The 6963-nt window shown below is 31.0% G+C and overlaps 1 long non-coding RNA gene across 1 annotated transcript; it reads right to left on the bottom strand.

The window, feature by feature from the left end:
- Positions 1 to 317: 317 nt before the first annotated feature.
- On the bottom strand, positions 318 to 3577 carry LOC111202629. The gene is made up of 2 exons (XR_002655529.2): positions 1228 to 3577; positions 318 to 1138 (listed from the first exon to the last, which is right to left on the bottom strand). It is a non-coding gene; the product is annotated as an uncharacterized LOC111202629 (long non-coding RNA).
- Between the last annotated feature and the right edge of the window lie 3386 nt (positions 3578 to 6963).

Raw genomic sequence — 6963 nt, 5'->3', positions numbered from 1 at the left:
TTAACTACATCAAAAGTCTCTGTAAAAATAATCTAAAGTAACAACTTTACAGCTACAACCAATTTATCTACAGTTAAATTTTTACAGCTAAAATTCTACAGCCACAGTCGAACCAATCATCACCACTGTTTACTTTTCACTTTAGTCCTTCTATTTATATATGTTTAATGATTGTGTAATTATTATTTCTTATTTGGCATTCTAATATTATAACTATATTCACACTTAAATATTATAATTGTGGTCTTATAAAATTATTTTTAAATAATAATAATATATTAATAAATATTATATACCAATATATACTAATATTAATAAAAATATAATATAAACATATTATTGCACATAATATATTTCGAAAATTTTACACAAATACAAAATTATAATACAATCATAATATTTTACATCAAAATAAAAGATACATAAACTGAAATATTACACATTAAAATATATCTTACAATACTAATATTCAGGTAAATCCATAAGCTGAAATATTACACATTGAAATATATATTACAATACTAATATTAAGGTAAATTTGGTCTTGAACCTCCAAAATCACAAAGTATTCTCGATATAAATTTCAAGCATTCTCTTCGGTTTGTTGTTGTTGAGTTCTTTTTTTGTATGATTCTTGCTTGTTCAGATAGGATAAATTGGCGAGTGTTATCATCAATGGAGTTTAAATTTTTCAACATGATTTTATTTTCAGCCTCCATTTCTTTCAGAGCTAAGGTTTTTGCTTGATTTTGCATGTGTAATTGAACCTTCTCATAAGTTTTTTCTCTAGATGATGCCATTTCTTTCAAGAAATCTAGAATTTGTTTCAACCACATTATCCGTAGATGAAGTATTACCTTCAGAAAGTTTTCTTTTAAGTTTTGCTTTCTTCGATCCAATAGGACGTTGTGTCGAATTTGAACCACCATCGTGACTGCTTAAATTGATTGAGAATGAAGAAATTCCAGAAGATTGTGATGCTGGAGAGCCGACAGTATCACTCTCAATATCCGGAATACCGATATTAACATTATCTGAAAACTTTGGAATATCTTTCATTAAAAGCCACACATGATCAAATTTAAAACATTTTTTTAGTTTTGGGTCTTGCATAAATAATTTTTTTTGCGTTTTCCATCTGCAATTTTTTTTGGAATTAAAGAACATGATTAGATACATAAACACTAATAAAAATATATAACAAATACTAATAAAATTTATACTTACAATGTCTTGATCGGATGCGCCACTTGGATGCATATTTTGCACTTGAATCACACAGCTCTTCAAGTTTCTAACAGCATACAAAATGATACCCTTCCTACTTTCTAAAGACCTATGACTTCTAATTTCCCAACTCTCTGTTTTTTTCTCATTTTAAGTTTTTTCTATTTTTTCCCGTAGTTTCTTCAGAGTTTGATTGTTGCTACAATGGGATCCTGTGAAATTTCTAAGTAGACATGACATAACAACTCATCTTCTTGTTAGTTGAATGATGTGCCTCTATTTTTTTCCATTTTTGTAAACAAGAGAAAGAAACGAATGAGTGGGATGGAGAAAGTGTGATTTAATAAAACGTGATTTTTCCATTTGGTAAAATCTATTATTTATACACAAAATAAATATGGTTGGAGGTTATCTTATTTACTAAATATGGTTAGATGTTGGATAGTAAAATTACAAAATATCATTTAATGGTTGATGAGACAAAAAATCTATTAAATGACTTATTGAATGGTGTAAATCAATTGAATACGGTTGGGGGTTGTTTATGGTTGGAGGTTGAAGGTTAGATAAGAAAATGACAAAGTTTCAATTTAATGGTTGATGTGACATAGTAATATGTATTCCTATATATACTACGGACATATCAACAAAACTTCTAATAAAAATGAACTTTAATATCGAAAATTCATCATCTTCTTCTTCTTACTCATTTGAGTTTGATCAATGGATTATTGATGAAAATGAAACAATAGAGAGAGAACAACAAATTGCAGTCAATTTGTTTATCAACAATAATCGTCTTATTCACTAACTCAATCAGGAAAATAATCATCTAAGTCACTGTGGTTCTATCATCGGTCATGCAGTTATTTTTCGTGATAGAGAAAATGCTCATCGTAATTTGTACAATGATTATTTTTCTGATCATCCTGTGTATGGTGAAAGAGAGTTTCATCGTCGATTTAGAATGTCACGAAGGTTATTCTTCACCTTGTTGATGCCGTCAAGCAACATGACAACTATTTCAACCAACGATGTGATGCATCTGGTAGACTTGGATTATCAACTTTACAAAAAGTAACAACTGCTCTTCATATCTTGGCCTCCTGATGCGACCGATGAATACATTAAAATAGAACAGTCTATAGCAATTGAATGCATGAAAAGATTTTATCGTGCAATTGTATCTATCTTTTCAGAGTGGTATCTCAGGTCACCAACACCAGAGGACGTTTCCAGGCTTCTCAATATTGGGCAACAACGCAGATTTTCTGGAATGTTAGGCAGTCTTGATTGCATGCATTGGAAGTGGAAAAACTGTCCAACCGCATGGGCAGGACAATATGCAGACTGTAGCGGGTCACCTACGATCATTCTCGAAGCGGTTGCGGATTATGATCTATGGATATGGCATATCTTTTTCAGAATGCCGGGAAGCAACAACGATATTAATGTTATGAAATCTTCCAATTTATTTTCCAGACTTGCTCAAGGTACCGCTCCTCCAGCTAATTACACAATTCAAGGTCAAGAATATAACATGGGTTATTATTTGGCCGATGATATTTATTCTAAATGGTCAACAATTGTTCAAACAATAAGCGATCCCCAAGGTCCAAAGAAAAAATTGTTTGCAGCAAGACAAGAATCATGTCAGAAAGATGTTGAACGAGCTTTTGGAGTTCTACAAGCCAGATTTACTACCATCGTAGGATCCTCACGTTATTGGAAGAAAGAGGTATTGCATGATATAATGACTTCATGTATTATAATGCATAACATGATAATTGAAGATGAACGCACCTATTCGAGATGCAAGACCGGCGGCGCCAATAAACGTTGAGATGGCCATAAACGAAGATATGCGTTTTCAACAATTTTTAGCACGTAATGTTCGAATAAAAAATAAGGAAGCTCATTTATCACTTAAAAATTCTTTGATTGAGCATATTTGGGAGCATTATGGAAATAATCGTATTGATTAGTTTTGTATTTTATATATATTGTAATTCGAATTGTTTATGTTCTATTATTATATGTAATTTTATGTGTTAATGTTTTTTTATCTTTTATTATAAGTAATTTGATGTTATAATTAAATATGTTTACTAATTATGTCAATACCATATATTAATATGGGTTTATTGTTAATTTATAAACTTTTAATGACTATAATGAACTATTACTGAAATTGAGGACTAAAGTGTAAAATATAAATTTTTAAGAGAAAATTTTTGAAGGTCATCATTGGAGAATCACCCTTTTAATCTTTTATTTTAAGGATAAACCAAATAAAAAATGAAGGGGCTTGTTGGAGATGCTCTAAGGTGCGTAAGAAATGGAAGATGATAGTGATAGATAAATCACATGTATCCGAATCAAAAATATAATTAATATGTAGCTGGCAAAGAATTAAAAAAACTATTACAGAATGTATACTATGATTTAATAGTGTGATTCACAAAGATTTGGTGGTCGATGTGCACATAAATAACTTAAATGTAAATTATGTTTATGCCACCGTGTAACATATCTACTATATAAAAAGAACTAAATTGGAGGTTCCTAAGCTATGCCACATCACCTAAAATATTTAGAGCCAATCAATGTTACACATCAGCATGTCAATTAACTAAATCCACAATTTGTACTAGATGTGAATTTTCTAAAAAATATTTTGAAGCCCAACTTAGACTCACTGTACCCATTAAATGATCCAAATTCTCTTTTTTCTCCGCCTTCCCAAAAGAAGACCTAACGACAACAGTTTTAGCGATCTCTGGCGAAACGCTTTCTCCCACAATAATCATCAATCTTCCTTCATTAATTTTCCAGTACCAAACATGTGTCCTCTTCACCTTCTTGAGCTTCCCACTATAAAATTCACTCCGCATACAAGATTAAGTATCAGCTATCGCATCCATGGCTAACAAGACATCAAAATCAACGACGACAGAACCCTCCATTGCGGTCTTTAACGACGTTGCTACGGGTAGGGAGAGACCAGAATCATCTTCAACCACACCCATTTTTCGGGAGAATGCACACGGCAGGCAGAAGTGTCTGATTGCTGTAGATATGCTGCTCATCTACGAACATGTAATGATTTTATTTTCTATTCCTATATTATCCATATTCAAGAATCAAAACCCCAAACTAATTGCATTAACACATGGATATATCTCCTGATTGTGTTGTTCTTGAAGCCAAGTATGAAAAGATATATCAAGCTTTGTATATCAAGGTAATTGTTAGTGAGAAATTCAAAGTTTTATGTGGGACCGTGTTATTTTCGTCTGTTAAATTGAAAACCAATATATCTAAGCAATGGAAAACCATGAGCATCTTTGTGTATTCTATTTTTTATTTTCTTTATCTTACTTATCAGCAACAGTGTTATATATATAATCTTAAACTTTCTCTTGAATTTTACTCGGTTTGCACAGCCTTACGAGACAGTGAATGGAACTACTGATGTCAAACCAACTTCAGATGATACGAAGTTGGATGATGGACCAAGGAGAGGAAGATACTCAAGATGGTAACTTGAGGAATAGTGTGTCTTTTTTTCCTTAAATATATAGAAGAAAAAAGCGATCTAACATGTTTCCATGTCTTACACATTGCAGAGAAAAAGGAGTTCCACGTTTTTGGCTGATGGCCTTGAACAACAATGATGTCACTTCCGAGGATAATAACTCTAGCGTAATGTCCTTGATGTCAGGCCACATAGCGTGATTACTGATTAGGCTCTCAAATCACTTAGATGGTGCATGACTGAAGAGCCTAAAGGATTCAAACTTGAGTTATCCTTTGACTCGAATCCTTATTTTAAGTACAAAGTCTTGACAAAGTCTTACCATAACATGTCTTGACAAAGTCTTACCATAATATTGTTGAAGGTGACCCACTGCTTGAGAAGTCTATACGTCTTATGAGTATATATAGTAACATTAAATCAGATTCATCTAATGTACACCAGGAGCTCGGGCGATGCTCTTAGTTAGAGAACTGGGTGACATCTCTGAAACCACTATGGCAAGAGTATTGGCCACAGCTGAGGGAACCGAGAGCTTGAATACAAGGGTGTCATCTAAATTAATGCTCTTCAGAAATTTTGAGGTAAAGAATGCATCTTCCTTGCTCGTAGGTTAATTTTTAATTTCTATGTTTGATCGTTTATTTGTGGAAGTTTTACGACTTCTAATTGAGTGTTTATCTATTTGGTCTTTTCATTAGCATTATTCCTATGACTAATCTATCTTTGAAGGTGCATTTTGAAATGCAATGTGGGTGTGATTGTTAGAAAATTTTGTTCATGTCACAAGTATTTGTTTGTATCAGATTCGTCTTTGCAGAGTGATTATTTTTTTAAAAAATTATCTTTTTCAGCAGAGTTGGTTGTGGCTGCGGCAGTTGTGGCTGCGGCAGTGGTTGTAAATCGAGTGATGGTAAGAAGAAAATGAAAGTAAGAGGACTGAGGAAGGTGGAGATTAATGACAAAGCAGGTGGCTGGGTAAAGGATTAGAGGCACAAAAATGTAAGAAAAAACCTTCAAGGGTTACTAATCCATCAAGAGCACCACCGGTTTGTAACAACATGTGGAAGAATTTTTTCTTAGTGGAAGGTTGTGCTTGGACATTTGAGGTGTCATAAAGACCGAACTCTATTTTTGTATTTTTGTTTTCTTTGCTGGCGGAAGAGAAAGAAAAACATTAAGAGATTTTGATTGCAACAATATACGAATTTAAGCTTTCGTTTTCAAATATTTTGTTATTTATGTTTGCAACACTCTGAGTGTGGTAAAATATGAGATATACTTAAAAAAATATGCAAAAAAAAAAAAAAATCTAATGTTTCAGTTGTTAGCTTCTCAAATAAATAAAGTTAATATCTATAATTCTCTTATATTTGTATCTATAATCTGTTTATATAAATATTTATGTATTTCTAAATTGTATTGTTTTCCATCAAATTATAATAGTTTTTTAACTAGGCAAATAAGAATAACACACAGAAGATCAAATTACCTTTTAATTTAATAAAATGAAATAATTAATTTTACAATTTTTTGTATCTTAAAAGAAAATTCATATGTTCTAAATTTATATTATATGTCAATTTTAAAGTAAAATGGTAATTTTAAAACTACAGTTTAAAATGTACATTGTAAATGACTCGAGTAGTCATTATATTAAGCATACTCATTTTTATTTATAAAATCATACGCTTCTAATACACCGAATAAGAAAATATAGCTACATATTTTAGTTCAAAATAAGCTTTGTTAAAATTAAATCGATATCAATACTAACTCATTAGAAAGTTAAAATCAACCAAGTAAAAACCACTATTATAGAAACAAATCAGAAACACAAATATCCATTACCTTCATACAGCTATGTCAAGTTTTTAACTTTTAATCATTCTTTTGAATATGTGATTAGCTGATATAACCTTTTAATCGTTATGTATCCTCATTATTTTTAAAATACTTAGTACATATAAAAATATACTGGAGTATACAACTAAAAACTATTAAACGAAAAAACAGTAAGAGCACTGATTAGTTTCATAAAAATCTACAAATACCAACCAAAAAACTAAGTTCTACTAACTCAATGAATTCTACCAAAGAGTACATGTTATGGAAACCAAATAAAAAAAATCACTAATAGAAACTACAAATATGCTAAATAAAAAAATATAATAGTTAAGAGTACTAATCATTCTGTT

The sequence above is a fragment of the Brassica napus genome, chromosome C9 (assembly GCF_020379485.1).
Source record: "Brassica napus cultivar Da-Ae chromosome C9, Da-Ae, whole genome shotgun sequence".
Lineage (NCBI taxonomy): Eukaryota > Viridiplantae > Streptophyta > Magnoliopsida > Brassicales > Brassicaceae > Brassica > Brassica napus.
This window is presented reverse-complemented; position numbering and strand designations above follow the sequence as displayed.